At 40.5% G+C, this 23,783-nt stretch overlaps 1 long non-coding RNA gene across 4 annotated transcripts in view; it reads right to left on the bottom strand.

Moving 5' to 3' along the window:
- Window positions 1-23,783, bottom strand: part of LOC139672532 (uncharacterized) — a 185,742-nt gene that overhangs the window by 109,511 nt on the left and 52,448 nt on the right. For 2 of the 4 annotated variants that reach the window (XR_011697945.1, XR_011697946.1), the window contains exons 2-4: window positions 10,889-10,958; window positions 10,578-10,619; window positions 4,895-4,993 (exon numbers count right to left, since the gene is read on the bottom strand). This is a non-coding gene — a long non-coding RNA (uncharacterized lncRNA). The remainder of the gene's footprint in view (window positions 1-4,894; window positions 4,994-10,577; window positions 10,620-10,888; window positions 10,959-23,783) is intronic. The other 2 variants (XR_011697947.1, XR_011697948.1) reach the window with 1 other exon arrangement.

Below are 23,783 nucleotides of genomic sequence, written 5' to 3'. Positions count from 1 at the left end.
AACTTCACCTCCTAGCAGCATCCCAACTTTATTAAACTCTTCTCAGATGTAAACCTCTATAAACCAGGAATCTGACTATGTCTGAGGAATAAATGCAGGACCTGACAGCACATCTCCACAGCCACTAGCTTGGATTCCACGAACACACATCCTAGGAGGTCTATGAACATGGAACACACCTTCTTTCCTCATTGAAATCACATTTATGAAACCAAATAATCACTGTTACCCAGAGCAAACTCACAAGTAAACAATACAGGACACTAACCAGTAGATACCAGAAGAGCACTTGTCACCCAAAAAAATGTTACACCATCGGTCTCTTAAACCTGTTACTCAATAGAGAAATCAACATTAAACACAAGCCTGGAAACAAAAAAATCATAGTTCTACTGACTACTTGAGAAGCTTAGATGAACTAGAGCTACAAGGTTTATATCACATTATAAATTTCCCCACTGCCTACCACACACTCACTATTGCTTTTAACCATGGACAACCCTGACTATTTCCAGCCTCAATATTTCTTCTTAGTGATTGCTGAAACAATGGCAGCCTCACCTGAAAATTATATGGGCTACAAGAAGACAGACTAAAGTTGGATTTAAGCATGATTTTATGAAAAAAACCTACCTACTAGAGAGGCAGGGTGACAATCACATTAGGAAAGCTTCCTGTACTATGGCTCTGAATAAAAGCCATGGCTATAGTATCATGAAAAAAAATAAAAAAGAAATTTTGAATGAAGAAATTACTTAATTTAAAGCTTCATTATATTAATGTTCAGGAGTTTTTTATTGCATTCAAGTTAACAGAACTTTCATAGTCATTGAAAAGAAAAAAGTTTTTTCAAAGGAACACCTGACTCCATAATTTCCTTCACTAGCAGAAAACATATTTGCCAAGTGTTTATACAAAAAGGAAGGTAAGATTAATAGACCTGGATAAGAGAGACCATGAACACATAGAAGGGTTTCTTAAAAAAGTCCATCCTACTGTCACACATGGGATATTTGATCTGGAAACTATTATAGGGTAAAACTCTAAGGTAAGTCCATGCTGGGCTACTGAAGAAATAACACAGAGTGAAAAACCAACACAAAACAGAGCTATATTCCAAAGCAGTACATTAAAAATGACACAAGCTCATTCACACTTTGAAATCTAATCATTTGGTTCATTCCCTCTGTTCTATTTCAACCAGGATATGTGTAAGACGTTTACCCACCGTTAAATTGGTTCCCTTCTTTGAGCAAAATTGATCATTGTCATGCCTACTACTTTTCCTTTATCATTCAGGGAACAAGTAATTCCCAACTGTATTATGGTAGGCTTTCTGATTTGAATTTTATTTTCTGGTTCTCTTTGCTTTTCGTCTGCTGTCATGTCTTTTCCTGGGGATATATTTTGCCATTTGGGAAATACTGAGAAGATAAAACATTGTGCAATTCAAAATTCTTACCTGTCCAAAGCATGTGTGTTTGCATTTGTGGAGGTTCTGTATTTATTCTCTGTCTCCCTAGAAAAGCTCCTAGCTTTTTCTTTCTAGCTCATCTCTGGCACCTCATTTGTAACATGCTATTGGCTTCCAGGATGCAACATAGAAAAGAAAAAGGGAGAAGGAAAATGCTGAGTTCATCACCATAAATTATTGATGTTTCATCTACTTGATTTACTCATCAGGATTCATTGTTAATGAGGTGTGGATTTTAGTTTTAAATTTGCCATGAAACCAGATGATCTTTAAGGTGGCTTCCAACCCAAACCATTCTGTGATTCTGTGTAGCACTGCAGGCATTCAATTTGAAGCACTGCATTAAAGAGGATTTCTCTCAGTGTGTGTCTCTGGTTCCATTTTCTGCAGTAGGTCTCTGCAACTGTGACTTGGCAAGCACTGGTGGAATTTATCCACAGCACAGAATACAGTAGGAAACAGAAAGACAAGAGGAAGATTTTTATTATGTAACTGATAAAATACAAAAACAGATGCTGTGCAATTGCTCTGGAATTAGTTGATTTATTTAAAGGGTTAATTGACTCATTGTATTCCTGTGGGGTAAACTGGAATTCAGATGAACTGCAGTGATCGAGTGCCTGGGAGCACCAGGAAATCTGCCAACATATATTACTGAATTTCCATCTTCCAGTTTGCAACTACTTTAAGTAAGGGGCAGATGCTACTGCTATTGTTGCTCCTGATGCTAGACTCACACTCACTCTAACAGAAACAGAAGCTGGCTGTCATCAGTAGTGGGATATTCTCAGTTAAACAGCCCAAACAAAAACTGGGAAGGAGGTGGGAGAAACCTGGTTTGGGTTTACCACAGAGGAAGTTTCCACCAAAGCATGCTAAAAAAAAAGTAAAATGGGATGAAAAAATTATTTAATTTAAGGTTTTTCCAGAGAGCTTCAGCAGTGGAACCATCAGAACTGAAAGCAGTGGGAGCTTTATCAATGGCTGTACGAGGATCAGGGATAAACCATTGCAGCATTTTTTGAAAACTCCACTTGGCCAGTTGGTGCCACAAGGCCCCACAAGATCTAAAGACACTTTCAGGGATTCACATGGCCTCTGCATAACCCCTCATACATGTATCAGGCCCAGATAACTCCACAGGAAGAACAATTCAAGGCTGAGAGGCTGAAGTTCAAAATCTTGGTCCATCACCTACTACCCCTGGGACTTTTGGAAACCTGCCCTGTCTGACTGTGCCACAGCTCTTTATCTGCATATTAATACTAGCAGGTCACTGCCCTAAAGATCTATTGCAAAGAAAAATATATTTTAGCTTATACAGTGGGTACAAGATCAAATGAGTAGCTAAGACAGGCAGCCTTGAACATCCTGGGGGTTTTCTCATTCTAAATTAGGCAAACTAGCAATTAAAGTGGCCTGCTTCTGATACACAGTAAAAAGCAGTAGAGAAAAAACCACTTAAAGAGCTGCTCCTAAAAATATAAAATGTATTTTAATTATGAAGGCGAATTAATTTTAGATTGACTGAGGAAAATCTCATGGGGCATCCAGCCAACTCATCCATCTTCTATCACCAGAGAATTTCAGCTTTCCAAAAAGATCTGTAACATACCACTTCTTGGGATCTTCTCTGAATACCAAGCTTATTATCTTTTGGCTCCTTCATTATCTCCCACTGACATAAAATACAGCATATACTCCTAAGGAAATTAAACGCTGAAGGAAAAAAATGTATTAGGCTATCTAATCACCCTTCCCGTTCCCTTTCCATGGTTTCTCCCTGCTGTATCATCTTTGTCCTTCAGCCACACACAAAACCTTGTCAGCTTTGCCACTGCTTTTTCTCTTCCTGCTCCTCCATTTCCTGCCACTTTGTTCCTTAAATTTAAAATACGTAACAATATTTGAATGCAGCTGTCTGGGACAGTGTCAGGTGAGTGGGGACATGATGCTATTCAGTGTATGGTCACCATTAGCCAACTGGACTGAGAGCTCATTGTCTTGGTCTCCAGAAGTCTGATTAAAACTCATAGTCCAGACTAACAAAAAAACCATGCATGGCTCCTTGACATTTTGTCCCAGTGCCAGTGCCAGTATTCAGGCTCAGGCAGTGCCTGGCCACTCTTGGAGCTGTGAGACCTTGTGCCTACAGCAAAGGAGAGCTTTTAGAAAGTGAGATGTATCACTGGTTTTACCACTAGCCTGGAAGATGCCTTTGAGCAACTCTATCTACCCCAGGATATTGTCCTGTATGAGCAGATGCCCTTTATCAGCAACCACTGCACGAAGTACTCCCTGCTGGTAGCAGTGGTAACACCCATAGCACAACAATTTCCAGTCCCAGTAACTTCATATCTGTAAACTGCCCTTACCACCTCACTTTCCTCTTATTTTCCACAGTACCAATATTTGTATTACTTGTTTCAGATCAGGCATCTTCCTGTATTCTAAACCATCTCAAACTCTACTGCTGCTTTCACCTGCACACCCACCTCCTGCTGCTTCACCAGCTGCTCCATGAGTAGCACTGCTCCAACAGCCACCAGATTAATGGGCAGAAAGTTTGCTTATTTTTGTTTTTGTAATACACCTGAAAGTTCCTATCTTCCAGTGACACGATCCCACAGCACTCTCCTCCTGTGGCTGTACCCCTTCACCATATTGCACTGTCTCCAGAGACTTCACACTGCTTGGATATTGTATAGTGCCCTGTGCTGAATGTGACAGTGCTCTCTAATGGAAAATGAATTGAAAAATGTGAACTGTGAGGTTTCTTGAACAGCAGTCTGAGAGAATTTAAACTATTTTTTATTCAAAGTATTTTTTAAATATAAGTATATTAAAAATTTCAGCAGCTACAGATAGCAATAGCAATAGAAAAAATGAAAGAATTCAAAACCATTAGCATACTTTCTAACTGAAATTAAAATGTCATTTTAAAATAGTGCTGTGGAGAGTATAAGGATTTTCCTTTACAGGAAAAGATGATTGGATTTTCAAACAAAAGAAAAAGCTTACGAAAAAGAAAACAAAATCTATCAGATCAAAGCAAAGGAACAAGGAAAAAAATCCACCAAGAAATAGAACTTTAAGTACCTTCCAAAAATTGTACCAAATGACCTTCCAAAATCTAAGATAAACTAGGCCCACTCCAGCTGTGGGGTAGCTGCTGACTCCTACCAGCTGACCTGGCCCAGATTATCTCAGCTTTCTGATAAAATTATAATCAGAGGACAGATTATTCATTTCTCCTGAATAACACAGGAAATCTTTCACAGGGATCATAAGAAACTGTATCTAAAAGCATGAGATGTAGAAGGTACAAAATAGTGGATGGGAACCTGTATCCTTCTTTTCCAACACAAGGCTGCTGAGGTGTTTCACAGGCCAACAAGAAAAGCAGCACATTTTACTCACCTCCCATACAGCAAACTTGCTGCCAGTGGCTGGCTCAAGGCAGGAGAAGATCCACATCAACATAGCCACCAAAGATAAGCTTAGGGTTCTCACATCATGCTGATATGAGTAAATAAAAAAAACATATGGGATATTTTTGGATAGTTTTTATGGATATCCTCATTTTGATTAAATGCATATTTTTGTTAATATATTAATTTTTATTAAACATTTAAGAATTGCAGGCAGGAAACAGTCATGCAGTGATTGATTAGGTTAAAAGAAAGTTTGCTCTGTGTTTGGGATGGCTTATAATTCCTCATTTCAGTCTCTTACTTTTTCTTTTTTTTTTTTTTTAGCACTGTTTGCAGGGAGTCTATTCAAAGTAGAGTAACTGAATATTTTTTGTTGGCATGCAAGGCCAATCCTAAATTCCTCTGCTTTTAAATACTTCTGAATTATTTGTGTTTCTGCTCAGAGTTGTTGTCCAGCCTCCTAAGATCAGTTGATGCTCTCCTGAGAGTATTTTAATTTGTTAATGTGAAGAGACCTTGCAAATTCGTATTTCGTGATTAATAATTTCCCTTCTGATCCAGACACTTCTATGTAGGATGTCTTATTTGAAGAATTTTTTTTTAATCTATGTTCATCCCATTATATTAAACTGCTGTCTTTACCATGCAAGGACAGCTGTCAAAGCAGCCAAATCTTGCTGTAAGGATCTTGCTACAAAGGGGCCCAGAGTTTATGCTTGAAGTGGTAGTCATAGAACTGACAAACTCAAACACAGTTCCCTGGAAAGAGAACAAGCACCAAAAAAAGTAGATTGAGTTGTATGATTTTGGTTATCCAAAATGTATAAATATTGATGTAATGGCTTGAGAAATATGAAGGGAAACCATGATCAGAAATAGCAGAAAGCTACTTTAGAGCCCAAATTCTACTTAGGTAATGAATATGCTGCTGTCAAACCCTTCTGTTTACATTCTCATTCAGTTATTCTTATTATCAACCAAAATAAATAGCACATCTCCTGTGAAATCACATCTACATTAGCTTTAAATTTTTCCACTATTTTCAAATTTTCTTGTGTATATTATAGCTCTTTAATTAGACACTCAAACAACATGGCAACAGATCAAACTGTTGGATTGGTTCTGAGACTCCTGCTGCTTATGTCAGTGTCATTTTCATTTCCTCCAACTCCTTTTTTGCAATTTAATTTTTGGATTAACTTTCTGAGGCTCCCTGCTACCAAAGCATTCATCCTTAACACTACTCCCCAAGTGAAATAAACCTAAGGTGATATTGCAGGCTCTATGCCATGCTTGCTGTCTTGCAATTATGGCTGAAACAGCTCTCAAAATGGAAAGCTTGTTTAGAACTTTTTTAGAAAACAGAAAAAGCTCTGTAAAAATATCTCCCATATTCATTTTTTATTGGAAATATGCATAAAAATCCTGCTCAGGTCTCAAAATGGCAAATCATGATTAAAAATATTGTCTCCACACTGACCTAGATGACAAGGGGGAAAAGAAGAAGGAAAGTGACCAGAAATTAAAATTACTAGCCATTAGCATTTCTATTTTAAACAATATAGTATATAAAAACCCTCAAAAAGACAATTTTCAAGCAGAAAATTTTCAAAACAAAAACCCAGTTGCATCCACTTCTCCCCAAACCAGTTTTTGCCCTTTGCTCATTCTCAGCTCCTACCATTCTGTGTTCACTTTAAATTGCAAATTTAAAGATTTGCTTTGGTTAAAACTTGGTTGTAATAATACCAGGGTCATGGGTTCAATCCCCTATGTGGGCCATTGACTTAAGAGTTGGACTCGATGATCCTTGTGGGTCCTTTCCAGCTCAGAATATTCTGTGATTCTGTGATTTGTCCTGCTTATTCTACTGACACAATGCCGAATATAAAAATGTACATCAGTAACAGTCTGCTGGTCATGGCATTATGACATGGTAACCACCTAATTGATCAAGGGAAGCCAGTTGATGTAATCTTTTTGGATTTCAGTAAATTTTTCAATACTGTCCCTCACAGGATCCTTCTGGACAAAATGTCCAGCACACAGCTGGATAAACACATCGTGTGGTGAGTGACCAATTGGCTCACGGGTCAAGCACAGAGGGCAAGAGTGAACGGGGTAGCAACAGACTGGAGACCTGTCACTAGTGGGGTTCCACGGGGCTCTATCTAAGTCCCTGTGCTCTTCATCACATCTTTATAAATTAATTGAATGCCGGACTGGGAGGGATAGTAAGGAAGTTTTCAGATAACACAAAACATTGAGATGCTTCCTTCCTTGAAGGCAGGGAGGCCCTGCAGAGAGACCTTGACAAATTATAGGGTTGGGTAATCACCAACTATGTAAAGTTCAACAATGGAAAGAGCCAGATTCTGCACCTGGGATGGGGCAACTCCAACTGTTCATACAGACTGGGGAATAAGGTGCTGGAAAGCAGTACCACAGAAAGGGACCTGGGGATCCTGTTCAGTGGCAAGTTGAATATGAGTCAGCAGTGCCCTGGCAGCCAGGAGGGCCAACCCCATCCTGGGGGGCATCAGGCACAGCATCGCCAGCCAGACGAGGGAGGGGATTGTCCCGCTCTGCTTTGCACTGGGGCAGCCTCACCTGGAATATTGTGTGCAGTTTCGGGTGGTGCAATAAAAGAAAGATACTAAGCTATTAGAGAGTGTCCAAAGGAGGGTAACAAAGATGGTGAAGGGTCTTGAGGGGAAGCCGTATGAGGAGAGGCTGAGGGCAGTTGGTGTGTTCAGCCTAGAGAAGAGGAGACTGAGGGGAGACCTCATTACAGTTATAACTTGCTTGTGAAGGGAAGAGGAGGGGCAGGCACTGATCTCTTCTCTGTGGTGACTAGTGACAGGACCTGAGGGAAAGGCCTGAAGTTGTGTCAGGGGACATTTAGGTTGGATATTAGGAAAAGGTTCTTCCCCCAGAGGACAGTTGGGCACCAGAACAGGCTCCCCAGGGAAGCAGTCACAGGACCAAGCCTGACAGAGTTCAAGAAGCATTTGGATGATACTCTCAGGCACCTGGTGTGACTTGTGGGTGCTCCTGTGCAAGGCTGAGGATTGGACTTGATGATCCTTGTGGGTGCCTTCCAACTAAGCATATTGTGTGATTCTGTAATTCTGTGAAATGTCATCTCTTTGACATAGATAGAGGGGACCAGAAATATAAAATCATCATGGAATGCAAAGTCCTGAGCCCAGGAAAATTGAAGAGCCAGTGTAGCTTAAAGTTATCAAACAACAGGTTTTGGTTTGGGTTTGTTTTCTTTCAGATTTGTTTGCAAGCCAGAGGTAGTCATATAGTTTTACATCATTAAATCAGATCTTTGAAAACGAAAATAACTCATAAAGGACTTAAAGGCCACAAATTTGTTTGATGAGTTCCCATCAAGGAGAGCAAAGGTTAAATCCATGCAGTTTGCTTTGCTGATTTTTCACTTTTTTTGATGACAGAACTGAAGAGTCCTGTTGAATTTCATGATAGAATGGATACATAAGTCAATGTAATACCATATTCCCATGAAATACTATATGCAGCTGAAAACAAAGTAAGTGCCAATGTCAAGTTCATCTCTGGCCTGCCTCTCCTCTGCTTCCTAAGAGAAGTCATTACCCAGTATTTATTTACAAGACTGGAGAAAAAAAATCTTGGAAAAATAAAGCCTTTGTGCTCAGATTTCAGGTATGAAATGGTGTCCCACTGTGTCATTTTGGACTTGCCATTTAAAGGTTTACAGTGTGTTTGCTTGAACAGTCCTGTTTTTTAAGAAGAGGAATTTAGTTCTTTGGAATCTGGCAGTCTCAGAAGAGTTACTCAGATGTTTTTATTAATTAGTTAATATTTGTGCAATGCTTAAAGTATCAAGTGCTGTATAAATGTTAAGCTACAGAATTTGGACCTACAATTAAATGGCAATGATAAACAATGAAAAATACGTATTTATATATTTGCTAGGAATTTACATGAGCATGACATATTTGATAGCTTAGCAGAAAGCTCCTAATCTAGCCAAAGCCATATAAAGTTTAGGGATATGGCTAACAGCCTATTTAAATAACATGGCAAAAGGAATATTTTCCCCAGTGTTTCCATGTTAGCCTTTAAGGTTCCAATTAAAAGCAATTTAAGACTAAAACTTTCACATCTGATTTTCCCATGCAGTTGCAATCTACTAGATCTCTTACAAATGCAAAATAAAAAATTATCTCTAAAATCACACAATGTGAGCAAATTAGATAAAAAAATAGAATGCACACACTCAGGTTTGGCTTAAAACCTACAGCCTTGAAACCTCACAGCTCCTCTGTTGACATTACAAAAGATAAAATTACCAAAGAAAGAGCAGAAAATGCTGAGTGCTTGTTACTTTTCCTGGATTTTCTTCTACATATGACTGTCAGACTGTTAATGAAAAGACTCTTAATGAATCAACACTCTCATAACAGTGTCACTAATGAACTACTGGGAGCTGGAAAAGGAGACTAAAAATACTATGGCTCCCTTTAGTGCAGAGTTATCTTATCAATATGCTGTAGCCAGAACTGCTAGGCTGAGAAATGCATTTACTTAAGAAAATAACATCATGAAGCAGAACCAGGCTAACAATACTTCTGTTGCCAGAACACACTTGTTGTTGGTGGGTGGCTTGCAGAACTTGAGTGCTTAATTAAGTGTATTTTTCCAGTAAATAGGCTGGACATTAATTTTTACTGATGGCTAAATATCTGCTAAGTAGCTACCCTGTCTCTTAGGCAACCAGGCTAGATTTTAATAACTTGCAGGACAAAAGAGCAACAGGCCCATAGAATCTGGTAAGGATGTCAGCATTTCCATTATAAACCCCATTTTACCACTGGTAAGGGTACTCTAATTCAGACATTAAAACATGCTGAGGATAGCTTTTATCTGGGAGTGATTTTCTGTTTTCTGGTTTTCTAATAAGAGCCATTTGCATCCATTTGGAAGAAACTTAAATGTATAGAGCTTGCAGGGGGGAGGAAAAAAAATTAAACAGAGAATAAAAGAAAAAAAAAAAAAGAAAACCCTAAACCAGAGTGGAATTCGGAATTTAAATGCAATTTGAGCCTCAATGTTTGACTTGCAGTGGCTGATGCTAATCACTGTGAAGCTGAACAAGGATGGGCCCAAGGTCGCCTGGGACCTTCAGGACACAGATCTGTGCTGTATAATCTGGAGATGCTGATTGACAGCGATGCCATTGCGGGGTAAGGAAATAGGCAGCACAACAACATGCTGCTTGTGATGGTGGGGAAAGGTAGTCCTTTGGCAGTAGGAAATTAAATCTAATCCCTGATCAGTCTGTAAATCCTAAGGATACGATGCTCTCTCTCTGGCAGAGTTTGTGTGTTAAGTTCCACTGTTGTAGGCACTTTCTAATTCCAGCTCAACATAAATTTAAAATAGCCTTCACTTCCTTCACTAAATATATTTTCAGGAGTTTTATATGTGTTCTGGGTCAGCTATGAATCAGCCACTCCACATAAGAGCATTTCAGGTATAGATGGAAATGGTTCTTATATAGTCAGTAGTTTGAGATATATATATATGCTTGTAAAGTTGTTTGCAACAAAAGCTGGTCTATAACTAAACTACATTATCATTATGAACCAGGCCAATAATATGTGTTTTAAGGCTACCTGGAAACAAGTTTACATCTGTGGCTCAGTCACCATTCACATCTGCAAAAAATAAAACAATAAAAATTAAATAATGTATATAGGAACTGTTGTCAAAATTCATTCAGGCAGTTCTATTTTATACACATTTCATTTCCTAGATTATAAAAAGTGAAATATAGATCTATGTTGTCAAAGCATCCTAAATTTACCTAAAAAATAGACTTCAGAGACCTTACAGACTTTCAAATACCCTGAAACAGTGCAAATAAAATGGTTTCTATACAGACCTTCTTACTTTCAGGTTTATTCTTTTTTTTTTCTTTACTAACCTGGGATTTGGGGATTGTCTGCATAGTCTTTGTCATTCGGTCCCAGGCATCCTGTACTTCAGGGTCACATCTGAAATTAGAAGGCCAAGCAGTTACTTGTCACCCAATCTCCCAAGAGGGCTGGAGAAAGAATTATCCATAAAAACCCCATAGAAGTTCTCTTCTACAAGAGACTGTGCTTACAGACCTTGTAGTCAAAAATAAGTCCACTAACACATACAGAAGATCCAGTCTTTTGTCCATCACTAGAAAAACCAGGCACTGCAACAAAAGATGAACTGAAAATCAGAATTATCTAAGTAATGTTTATTCTAAATTTCCTACTTTTTCTCAAAAAGGCGGGAAAATTAGTGGAAATATATTAAGTGGTAGATCCATGCAGTCCCCAGCAAGTCCACCCATTGCCTTCTCTAAAAGAAGATTACTGCTTCTCAGGGGCACTGACTGCCCTCAGCAGCATTTATAGACACATCGTAGGATTCAGCTGCAGAATGCTTGTGGTGGTTCAGAAGGCATTATGTCTTTATTTTCATATGTTGTTGGAAAATAGAGTCGTATAATTATCCTTTCAGAGGAGAGAAGCTGAGGCACTGGGACTGAGGGCTTGAATCAGACACTGGTGACAGCGGCCAGAAGACTGGCAAGTATTCAGCAGGCATCTACCTCTGGAGGACCATCCTCTGCCCTCAGCCAAACCTGCCCCACAGGCTAAAAAGCAGAGAGAACCACTGGGGAGTAACATTTACCTCATTACAGCTTTAATTTTGCCAGCCCCACCTAGACCCACGGTGAGCAAACCTCCCTGAAGCTCATTTGCCAAGTGGTGGGTGCACACCCACCCGACACTTGCCATGCAGCTCTGAATCGCACTGATCTTCCCCAAAGCAGGCCTTGGTACACATGTGTGCCAACCTGAGAGCTAGTCAAAAACTTCCCCAGCTATTCGCTTAGTAATGAGAACTCTCATATTATTTGGCCACATTTTTTGCAGTGTTTCAGCCTCCTCCATTTTACTGTCAGATAGTTGATGGCCAACTACATCCTTCAACAGTGAATGGGAACACTGTTCACTGTGTCTACTTTCCTTACCAGCACTTAGATAAAAAACCTTATATACGTATAAGGGAAAAGAGAGTAAGTTCCATCAAAAATGACATGCTGGGATTTCAGGAGGACTCAACAGCTCAAAATGAAACTTGAACAGCTGCTGGATGATATAACCTGAATAAAAGTAATTAAAACAAAATGAGTTCTGCCCTCTTGTATCCTCCTGACTCATGCCCCATTTTCTACTTCAGGATTTAGGAAAGCAAATGTCTATTTCTGTGTCCATCACCAGAGCGACATCACAGCAAGTTAATTAGAGCACATGACAGAGAGGTGCTATTTTTGCCTTCAAATAAAGATCTTTCTGTTTCATATGAACATTTTTCTTTCTGAAAAAGGGAGAGAAACTTCTTAGCTACCAGGAAAGGATCCTCTCTCCCAAAGGTGTATAAAAATTATTCTCTTTCTACGGCTTGCGAGCTTCACGATTAGAGTTGTTGACCGTGGTGTATTAAGGAGGATACAGTCAGACTTGACTGATCAAGCTTAATTTAGCCTTATGTTTGTGTTTTTGAAACATGGTAAACAATTTTTTAGCATATACATGCTTACTGATTTTCAAACAAGAAACATTTTTCCTTATCTGAATAAAAATGAAATCTACAAACTCATGACCTGTGTATTAATTATGATATTTATATTCCAAACTGTATTGCTTCAAGGAGAGGCCCAATCGCTACTATATATTTATATGCCCTGATAAAGAATATTTCAGAAGTTTACTACAGATGAACACTACTGAAGCTAAAAGCCATATTTTGCCCTCAGTTTGATGTCTGTGTCATCATGTGGAAACAGCAATTTGTATTATGTGGGGACTGCTCTCGACTGCAGAATCCAAAGTCTGAAACATCTGAAACATTTGTTTCCCAGACTCTGACTGTGTCTAAAGATGGATGCCCAAATTTATATCTAACAATTTGAACCTGTGAGTGAAAACATTATTCCAAAGCAGATGACATTAATCATAGTTCTTCATTATCCAAGTTCATTTTCCTCCAGCCTTTCCTTACCTTCCCCTCCATCCTCAGAAAGGGTGGCCAACTGCACCTGAGGATGTTGCCGTAAAAGTCTGTAAAAAAGACTCCGAGCCAAGTTTTGTAGGAGATAAGATAATGGGCAGGCACTTTAATGAGCAACCTCGCTCATCCAGGAATACATCGACACGTGCGCATGCAAGCTCTAAGTTCTATAGCTTTTATAATATAACCTATCCAATCACTACTGTCCACATGTCCAGTTCCACCTCTGTCCCCTCCCAGTTCCCACCCCTGCTGAATTGGGGCTGGGGTCGTTGGGACCCTCTGTCTTCATCCACCTCCTCTTCTTCAGCACACAAAGGTTCTCTGGATGCTCTCCAGGGCTTCGGGTCACACTGCTCCATGTTTATGTTCTCTCTGATATGCTTTAATCTGGTACCGTGAGAAAGAGACTAAATAGCTGGCAGATCCTAGCTGCCTGTTCTGGAGCAGGGGTAGAGATAGAAGGACTTTATGCTACAAGCTGCTAAATATTAATTCACTAAAATCTACAGCATTACATTTACTGTGTTCCTAAAATCTACAAAATATGAAAATTGAAAATTCAAAAAAAACCCCTTCGGCATCAAGGAAGCTGTCTTCACCATAGCTTAATGAGATGTCTCAGTCCATTAGGGGATTCACAGCAAACAAATAATCATCAGTAATCTATAAAAGGATCTGTGCATAAGCAGACATAGGTTCAGGCAGATCATCAATTTTCTTATGGAGATAATGGCCCACAGTACTCCATCACTTAGCATCCAGGAGGACTCAGCTCTAGCCTTTGTCCTGATGCTTTACTTATAACCAAGTGGAAGTACTCAAAGGAGGCCTTGGATTATGGCATCTGTCTATGTCTTGAATTCTTAGAGGCCCTAGACCAGGTGATTGGCACAAGAAAAAGCCCACATTTCTCTATCCAGTGATCCAAAACCTCAAAAAATCTCTTTTCAACTGAAAGACCATATTAAAAAAAAGTAGGGTCAGAGATACAGTATATGAAGAAGTGCTGTTAAAGTACATGACCAGATGAGGAAAAACAGAACCATTGTGATGGTTTTATGGACTTTCTGAATATATTCCTAAGTGTCACACAATTTTAACATTGCTCTGACAGGTTAATATGTGCAACCTGTCTTCAGGGGCTAAGATTAAGTAGCAACAAAGCTGAAGGGAAAAGGATTGCCAATAAATGGAGAGAAATTTTTTTGTAAGCACTCTTTCTCAATGAGAATACTTTATTTGAGCAAAAGGGGGAAAAATGAAACATGCATGATTAAAATCAGTCTCACAACAAGCAAACTTCAATTATTATTTTAACAATGTGACATACATCAGAAGTAATTTTCTTTCCAAATGCAACATGGTTTAAAAAAACCTTCAGCACTTCTGTGCTTGATCTCCATGTGGCTACCACCCAAGCCGTGGAGCTTGTCTACATCACATACAGGGGTAGTCCAGACTAACAGCACATGGTCATGGTCAGGGGAAAAGGAGTTCAGGGAGCAGGGGCTGCAGGGAGGTCCCAGCGAAAAGCACAAGGCATAGGTGGTATCTGAGCTCTCCTAATGACAAAGGGACTATTTGTTCCACTCCCTCCAAGCTGGGCAGTGATGGGCCTGTTCCTGAGGGAACTGAGCAATGGAAGAGTGAAAGGCAAGAAATGAGCAATGCCAGAATTCGTACAGACACACAGCATTGGCAAGGACACTGTGAGTGAGGACCAAGACTGAAAGGCAGGAGCAGGAACACCAGCAGCCCACTGTGAGGGTGCAGTGCAGAATTATGCCCACAATCACACAACGACCACTGGAGGTGGCAGTGCAGGAGCCACCCAAGAAACCCACTCCTTCAGTAAGCTATCATCACTGTTGCTGAATGCATCCAGCTACTCCAAAACATTAGTGTCCAGAACAAACTGCTTTCATCAGCTGAGGAGACATATTTTCCAGGTTCTCCTGCTCAAGTCAGCTCATCTTTATTTCACTCTTTGATGTGAGGGCAATGTGTTTTTAAGAGACATTTCTCAAAAAGGGAAGAGCAGTCATTGAGTACATGAAAGAAAGCAGTACCATGGGAATAAGGGACCACAGAGCACAACATGTAGCAAGAGCAGAAGGAATACAAATGGAGTGAAAACAGAAGGCACCTCAGAGTAGAGAAAGCAAGAAACAGCAGAAATTCATAGACAAGGACCCCAGTAAAGGACCAGGAGACACACTGGGGGCAGTGGAGGGAGTAATAAAGAACAAGAGCATCAGCCATGGAGTGGTTACACTGACTGGGAAAAAAGCACAGCACTGCCAAAAAGACAGCTGCCAAGTGGCCTTTGGATTGGGGAGAGAAAGGTGGGCTCACAGGCGAGGGCACTGCCCCTGTGCAAAGCACAGGGCAGCCCCTGTCTTTCACCAGGATTGGGTGGTGAGCAGTGAATTTGAGTTGAACTGGTGCCAGGAGTGTATTTGTAATGCTGGATTTAGATAGAAAAGTAATGAAAAGCAGGAGGAAAACATTTTAGTACCATTAATTAATTGGTTTCTATATTATATTTAAAGGTCTTGGATGTTTTTTTCAAAGTCAATTAACTCAGCTTTATGTTTCTAGTAAATAAAACCCTCCATTTTGAAGCAGCCCCTTTTAAGCTGAGTGGAAGAGGAAATCAGACCCCTAATTCTGACCCCTACTCTGAAAATCACCATTTTTTTCCACAGCAAGATTAAATGCACCGTTGTTGTTCTGCCAGCCCTTAACGCAAATTAATGACTTAAATTACCTTTCATCTCACCTTATAAATTCTACCTTGAAGCAGCAGAAAGCCCAAGGGCTCTTGCATAACCAGATGAAGACAAGTTCACTGCCTCAAATCCTTCCCTTCTTGCTCCACTTTACATCAATTCTTTATAAGAAGAGGTCTCCAGGGCTAACAAAGAAGCTGGCCTTGCAGCAGAAGGTGCCGTGGGACTTTCAGAGGTAAAAGCCCATCTTGCGGTGACTCAGTGCACTCCATTAGTCCTAGGAAACACAGGGCACATCGAATGAAGCAGATGTGCCCTCACTTGCCAGGCTTCAGACAAATGCAATCAAATCTATTTTAATCATCTATGAAATGCAAATGTGTTCCACTTGCTCACTTGCAAGATCCATTGTCTTCCTCACTGAAGCATGCGATAATGCCAATTAAACGCTGTCGCTAACTTAATAGGTGTTCTGATTGCCTATGGGAAATTATCTTTACTTTTTTATTATTATTAGTAGTAGTAGTATTATTTCAAATCATGAAGATTTTTAAATGTTTTAAAAATTGTGTTGGGGTTTGTTTGTGTTCTCCCTTTTCCCAGCAGTGTGACCTGCACCCATCCAGGCTGAGCAGAGAAATCCGTGTTTGCACTCAGAGGAACGACACAGTGTAATTCACAGTATTAAAAATACCCTTCCCAACTTCTTCTAAATGGGCCCTATGCAGAACTGGCAGTTGCATTAATCTGCTGGTAATTTCGTTCACATACACAGGCTCCCATACATGCACACAGCCCCTTTGTTATTCTGCTAGAAATGGCCAGACAGCTGTAAAGATGTTTATTCTCAAGCCCACATGAAAAATGTTTGTAGTATGTATGTAGCCTACAAAGTCAAGAATGATAAGCATTTAAATCAGACTGGCCATGCAAAGTCAATATTTCGATATCAGAGGAATTGATTCTTGATCTAGTGCCAGCACTGTGTACTCAATGTACTGCAGAAAAATCCTCACCCAGCCTTCCTGCCAGCACACTGTTAGGGATGACAAGCATGCAGTTATCTGATAGAGCAGATATTTGTTCCAAAAGATGATTTTCATTTCAAAGACAAAACATGAAAAGAGCTTACTTGTGGGGAAACCAAATACTGTATTCTCCTCTTGATAAATCAAGCTTTAGAGAAATAATGCCAAAGAGAGCAGGATTCTGAAAAGAACTTCTGTAGTGCTTTTCATGCTGTTTCAGCTACTCAGCTGGCTTAACTCTGCCAACTAATAATCTTGTGCTTTCCTAAGATGTGTTGAGAAAGAGTTTATTTGGAAATAATTATTTCGTGATAAGGATGCTTGTCTGTTTACTTTTTAACAGATCCTACAAAGCTAATTAGGAGTTTTATCATAGAACGCAGGGTTCTATATGGTTTATACCTTTAGTTGCTAATTTTGGAATTTTTGAACAGCATCTCTTTCTTTCCTTTGCAGACAACTAAGACAGTATTACTTGACAATAAAAGCCCTGTTTCAGTGAAAAAAGTGAAATTTCTTCATGTCACAGTCTTGTCAACTCTCCTCATCACTGGATTTACATAAAAGTAACCAAGTATGAGTAATAACAGGCAGGAGAGGGAAACATCTTCATACCCTCTGAGACCAGAGATGAACACAATAGTCCTTTCATACTCTGCAAAGACATCTTCGCTATTTGGCCACAGACCTCCAGATACACTGTCTAATTACAGTTAGCAAGCAGCATGCCCTTGACACAACAGAGAATAAATATAACCTGCCCTTTCAAGTGTGTCACTGTGCTCACCACCTACTTTATGTTTTCACACTAACCAGACCTTACACAAAGAAACTTAACAGTGCTTGCACCAGCAAAAATTAAATAGTATCACATTTAATGCTACTTTATTTTAGCACAACATCAAGAGGGATTGACACCAAGCCACTACCATCCAACTACATTAATGAGGGGTCTACCTCACTCAGTGCTCTTCCTCGGGGTATAATAATTACCTGCATGCTTTATTTCACTGCCAGTCTTTTATGCAAGTGCAAATATGGGGTATTTGTCCAGTTTCAAAGAGAAGCTAAAAGTAGACTGTAGAGAAAATTAATCATAAGCATATCAGGACCTTACTGGGATGCAGCCCAATTAAATTCAATACATGCATCCGCTGTGGAGGCCATTAATAAGTGACTAACAATTTCTCTATGCCCCTGCTGGGCTTCTTACAAAATTTTGCCCCTGTAATGAACTCCGTAGGCTTTACAGGTGGGATTTTCAGAAATGTTCAATGCTAACCCAGATCTGCTCTCCTTGAAGTCAGCAGGAATTTTAACCACCGGCTTTAGGGGGAGGTAGGGAAAGGTCAGCCTTGACTGCTTTTCAAAATCCCACCCCACCAGTCTGCTTAAGCCCCGCACAGCTCTGATGAGAGAGTTTTGCTGCATTTATTGCACAGACTAAGGAATTTTAGCATACGATGAACATCAGATTATGTGCTGCAGAAGCACAGAATATTTTTGCATTGTTTATCTGTCAAAAGAACCAACCTTCAAAACTATACATAAACCTACACAAATAAACAAATCATTCCTACCTAGGGAGGGTAACTCTGTTTACGCTCACTTATATAGCCTAAAGACCCAATACAGCTATTGATCTGGTCACTTAAACAGAAAAACTATCAAAAACCAGAGCTGTACACAAGACTAATACACTGGGGGGAAAAGCAAATTTAATAGAAAAAGGCACTGAAATTTTGAAAACTGTTTGTGAAGATCAAACTCTCTGACAGACTCTGGGAACCCAGAGGAAGTAATAGCAGCTTCACTAGTAGGTTGTTGATTCAGGCTTCAAATTAATTATAAATTCATAATTAATTATGAAGTGCTACCCCTTGCTCTGCTTTCCTGTGGCCTGAGGAAGAGACAGATTCTCAAAAGCTCAGAGCCAATTTCCGTTTTATTTTTAGCCAGTCAATCTCATAAAAGGTCTTACCTACAACTTGGGGACTTGCTCTTTTATATTCCATGCATGTATGGCTAATCAGCTGGTGCAGTGATCTGTGACACTTAAATAGGAAAGATGCATATAAAAAGCAAAGGCAGAGCAGAAGGGACACAAATACTCTGCCAGGGCCATGGCAAGGGCAAAGCAAGAAAGGTATCCACACTCAGCAGCTCCTGCTACTGTTGTGCCCTGAGAACTGAGAGTAATCCAAGCTTGCAGATGAAGGAGGTTGTGGCATGGGTCTGAGGGGTGTAAAGCACCTGGATGTCAGGGTATCCTTCAGGGATGGGTGCTCATGACCTTGTTTCTCCCAGAATAATCCACCTACAGCTTGGAAGTGAAGTACTTTTTTTCCTCCACAGTGCAAATCTGATGCCCTCAGAGACAAAACCTCACAGGATGCTCATAGAATCATAGAATTATATAATGGTTTGGGTTGGAAGGGACCTTAAAGATCATGGGCAAGGAAACCTTCCACTAGACCTGGTTGTTCAGAGCCTAACCCAGTCTCGCCCTAATGGCTCTTCCATCCTTGCACAGCCACAACACTAGGAATGAAAAAGATCCTTTTATTTCTCTCTGCTGAGCTTTTAGTTCTATGATGTTAAGGGGGAATCCATATTAGTGTTGGGTTTGTATGTTTACTTATTTTCTAGTCTTTCCACTAGTGTACATCTCACTAAGAAGCAGTATCTGTGAGGAAAAAGTGTGGTATATGCAGCTCAGCAGATTGAAATGATTTTTTTCCCCATCACTACTGAAGGATGGAGTGGTTTCAAGACAGTTTTTGCTGACAATTACAAAATCAGCATAAAGTATGTAATTAAGCTTAAAATTTTCAGTGTCCTGTAAACATTGATCTCTAGTCCATTTAATTTGTTAATTTCAGGATGAGCAGCCTGAAATAAAATGCTGTTCTGTGAATCAGCAGCCTTTTGGTAGATAACAGGGAGAGAAATTATCCAACCATATGGTATTCCCAGTTCATCTGTCATAGATTAGGAGTTATTCTGAAGGATAAAGTGGTTTGGGTAAGTAACAGCCTGGATGGGTGATGAGCCTGAATAAAGGCGTATTCATTTGCTAGGTCTGCCATCACTTTCCTGTGTAATCTCAGGCAAATCAGTTATCTCATTCTAATTTTCTAGTTAAAAAGTAGCATGTGGAGCCTCTCATGCTTACCTGGTCTTCAGAGTAGAAACCATCTCTAAACATATGTGTGTACAGCACTAACCACAACACAGTCCTAGTCCTGATTGAAGCTGATAACTATTATCATAACCAAAATCAACAAATAAATCATGATGTGTAAGAAAGCCATGTGATTTGAACCCAATGGCACATGACCCAAAGATGGCAGTATTCAAAACAGAGGACTGATGCATGCATACTTATGGGTCATATGTGTTGCAGTTTGCCAGGTTACCCCCACCTCCTTCTGTCAGCAATATGAAACCTCCACAACCAGCTGAAATCACCTTCTGAGCCAGGAGTGAGAGTAGGTAATTTAGTTTCCATGGTAATGCAGTTCTGGACCATTCTTAAACAGAAGCTGCCAAGTATGACAAATGGTAGGTGCTGATTTTTTTATGTGAACAGCTATTCACTATGAATTGAAATGAGATTGCCAAATTCACTTTCCTTGGGACTGGAGCTAGGGTCAAAAGCTATTGTTACATTCAAGCCATAGTCCAAAACTAGCACTTTAGCCACCCATCTCTAGCTGAAATATAGAAATTTTTAAGTCATAGAATAAAAATGAATGACTCAATATCAGAGTTGTCAAGTAGATGAGACAGATTTACATCAAGCAATTCTGAAATGCTCTGTAGCCATGAATTAAAGAAAACATATGACAAATGACTCTGATTCATTCCCTCACCGGGGAGAAATTCTGTTTTAAACACTGCTGACTGTTGTGCCATTCTTATTATATATATGTATATGTGAAACCAGCATTGGGATAAACATATGAAATGATAAGGGCTTAAATTCAGCTACTTTTCTTCCATGAGCCACTGCTGTATAACACACCACAGTAGGTTTTGCAGTCTGCTAATCTCCCCAAACAGAACATAAATGGTATTGGAAAATACTGTAATGCCTCAATTAGCAAAATGACAGATAAAAGAGGGAAAGGCCTTTTTATTTTAGTTTTGTTTTCCTTCAGAATGAAGTGGTAGGAAGAGTGGTTTAACACCACCTCTACCATAAAAGCAGCCCAAAAAGCAACTCAATTTTGAACAGGCAGGGGAAATGGGAGGAGAATGGTCCTGCCAGTCAACACCCAGCTGAAGGTAGATTAGCAGCGTGCTGGTGGGCTGCCTGCAGTGGCTGCATGGCTGGAGCTGGATGGACTCCCCACAACTGCCCCAGCAATCCCAGCAGCCAGATGGCATTGAAGAGTCATGAGGATTTAGGCGCTGGTCCATCAAGCACTACCTGTGGCCTATTTGTGAACCAGCAGACTCTGCATAGTAAACCTATGGAAAAGTGACTCCTAGCAAGGTTCTTCTTCATATTAGCTACTCTTCCTATTTGCAGTGTTACCTTTGACAAATACAAAGAAAGGAACAAAACATTGTAAGCATTGGGGGAAGAGAAAAGAGAGACATTCTCATCTCATTTAGTCCTAAAAAGAGAAGAAACCCAGTCGAGATGCATGATGACAAAACAATATTTTCTGCCTTTATAGCACCCTTACTCACCCTGGTACTCAAAGCCTTTTGCAAACATTGATTAAGCCGTGCATTAAAAAAAGTTCTCCCTGACATACCCTTTTTGCCGTTTCTTCTCTGTGAAATGCCTGGAACAAAGGGCACTCATCCATTGTTTGTATTTTTAGGCATTTACACAGACACAGTTGACAGCAGCTGGAATTGATGTGGGCAGGTGAATGGGTTTGTTTGGGGTGACCGCGAGTGGCTTGCAGAGGCAGAAAAAGAAACTCCATGTGAAAGGGGCATAGTGGTTCTTCCAACCCACCCCAGAGCAGACATAGACTCGGTACACTCACCTGAGTCTGCCAACTCCAACTGCCCCAACTCCCCCTGCACCACAGTCCCCTCAGCCTGCTCAGATCTTCACAGCTGGCTGTCCATGCCCTGCCAGTGGCTGCCAAAGCCATGTAAGCAGTGGCAAAGACACTTCAGTACTCATTTCCACCTCTCAAAAAGCAGTAGCAGGTCTCACAGGGGGCCTGAATCCTGATGGGGTGGAGTGGAGACACCTGTTATGAGCTCTAATTAGTACTGATTCCCCAAAAGCAGGCTGCCACTCTCAGCCAGCAGATAGATGGTGCTGAAAGGGAGGGTGCTTTGTCATTACAGTGCTAAGAGGATGAGTAGTGGCTTTGAATCTCAAACAAAATTCCTTAGGGATTGCCCTGACCAGGGATGGCCAAAACTTTAGGGACAATATTACTTCAGAGCAGGTTGTTGCTGTTATTTAGTAACTAAGCTCTGAAAAGGGCAGCAAGTCTTTGGCTAACACTCAGCAGTGCTGTATAAATGGATGTCTAGGAGGCAAGAAATAGTGTGGGTTACACCACTGGCAGGCAGTTTAACTAACATACACGAACTAAGAGAGACAGGACTTCTTAAATTGTACTGAGGTCACTGCTGGTCTTCACATCTTCTGCCAGGGATGCTAGAACATTTTAGCATACCAGGTTAGCAGTAAGCAAAAACTCATACTGTTGCAAAGTGTGGCACAATCTTTAGGTTTTCTCTTTTCAAAAGTGGTGACTGTTTTCGTACTAATTTTATTGTTAAAAATGGGATGTCCATGCTCCTGTGGGCCCCAGACACTTTGGGTAGTGCTGAACAGGAAATTGGGGAAAACACTTACAGCCCACCATATAATTCCTTCTCTGCACACAAAGATGAAATATATGCTGGCACATAGCACGTCAGAAAGTCTAGAAAATTTGCAAAACAGTGAGTAGACATTGGAAATCTTTGCCGAGGAACCTTATTGACTGTCACAAATTTCTTCTCTATGAAATACTCTTACAATTTCAAACACTGCATCACCCTTGCTTTATCTAGACACTTCTGCAGGAAAGAGGGAGCAGTAGGGAGCAGCACACTCCTTTTCTTAGTGGACTTTTTTATTTAAGTTAGTCACTGGGCTTTATAATGCAGCCTGCCTGGGACAATGCACTAATAGTCTCATTCTACCAGTGTGACAGAACAACAAAGAGCCCAGTATGTGCTGAAATATGCACTCCCCTTGCTAAGCCTGTAATCCCAGCTTTGATATTTTTTGTTGAAGTAATCAGCACAAACCTAGTGAGAATGAATTGGAAATTGCACGCTTAATTTCGTCTTCTGCTTGGCTTCCATCTTTGATCAGAGGCAAGAGGATGGTCTGAGGGAAGCACATGGCTTCCCGCCCTAGATGATGTTAAAGGACAGTTTTCCTTACACAGTAGCCTTCACAGTAACTATGTTCTCGGTCGTAACCACAAAATCCCTCCCATCTTTCCTGTAATTTCTTCTGGAAGGGCACCAAAATTTCAGATACATTTTCCTAATTTGGGCTGCTGCTGCCATTCTGCAACAGAGCTGCTGTGTCACCTGCTGTCATCTTTCCTCCAGCTGAAAACAGAACTCTGAATTATGGCCCCAAAATGGGTGACAGACATGAAACCTGCTGCAGAGGGGGTTTCAGTGCCCTTGCTCACAGCATCACTATCAAGCATCCCCTACCACCATCCTCCAGCCTGGGAGTCAGTGTGTCCTTGCTCATTTGCCTGGTACTCACCTTGGGGACACAGCCACCACTGCAGCTGTGAGCACCCAGCAAGCTCTCCCGTCCCTTTGGCAGAGCTTCAAAGAGTTGCCAGAGTACCGCTGCCATTTTCCATTCTTTGATTTTTAGAAGCTGTTTGCTAACTTTTTAATGAGCTTCTGATGCTGATCACACAGTCCCCACCTTCTCTGACTCTGCAGGATGCCAGCAGATGGATAGAGGGTCATAGTCCCAGAGGTGTTAATCATCACCTTT

The sequence above is a fragment of the Pithys albifrons genome, chromosome 5 (assembly GCF_047495875.1).
Source record: "Pithys albifrons albifrons isolate INPA30051 chromosome 5, PitAlb_v1, whole genome shotgun sequence".
Taxonomy (NCBI): domain Eukaryota; kingdom Metazoa; phylum Chordata; class Aves; order Passeriformes; family Thamnophilidae; genus Pithys; species Pithys albifrons.
The sequence above is the reverse complement of the archived record's forward strand: the minus strand, read 5'-3'. Positions and strand labels throughout refer to the sequence as shown.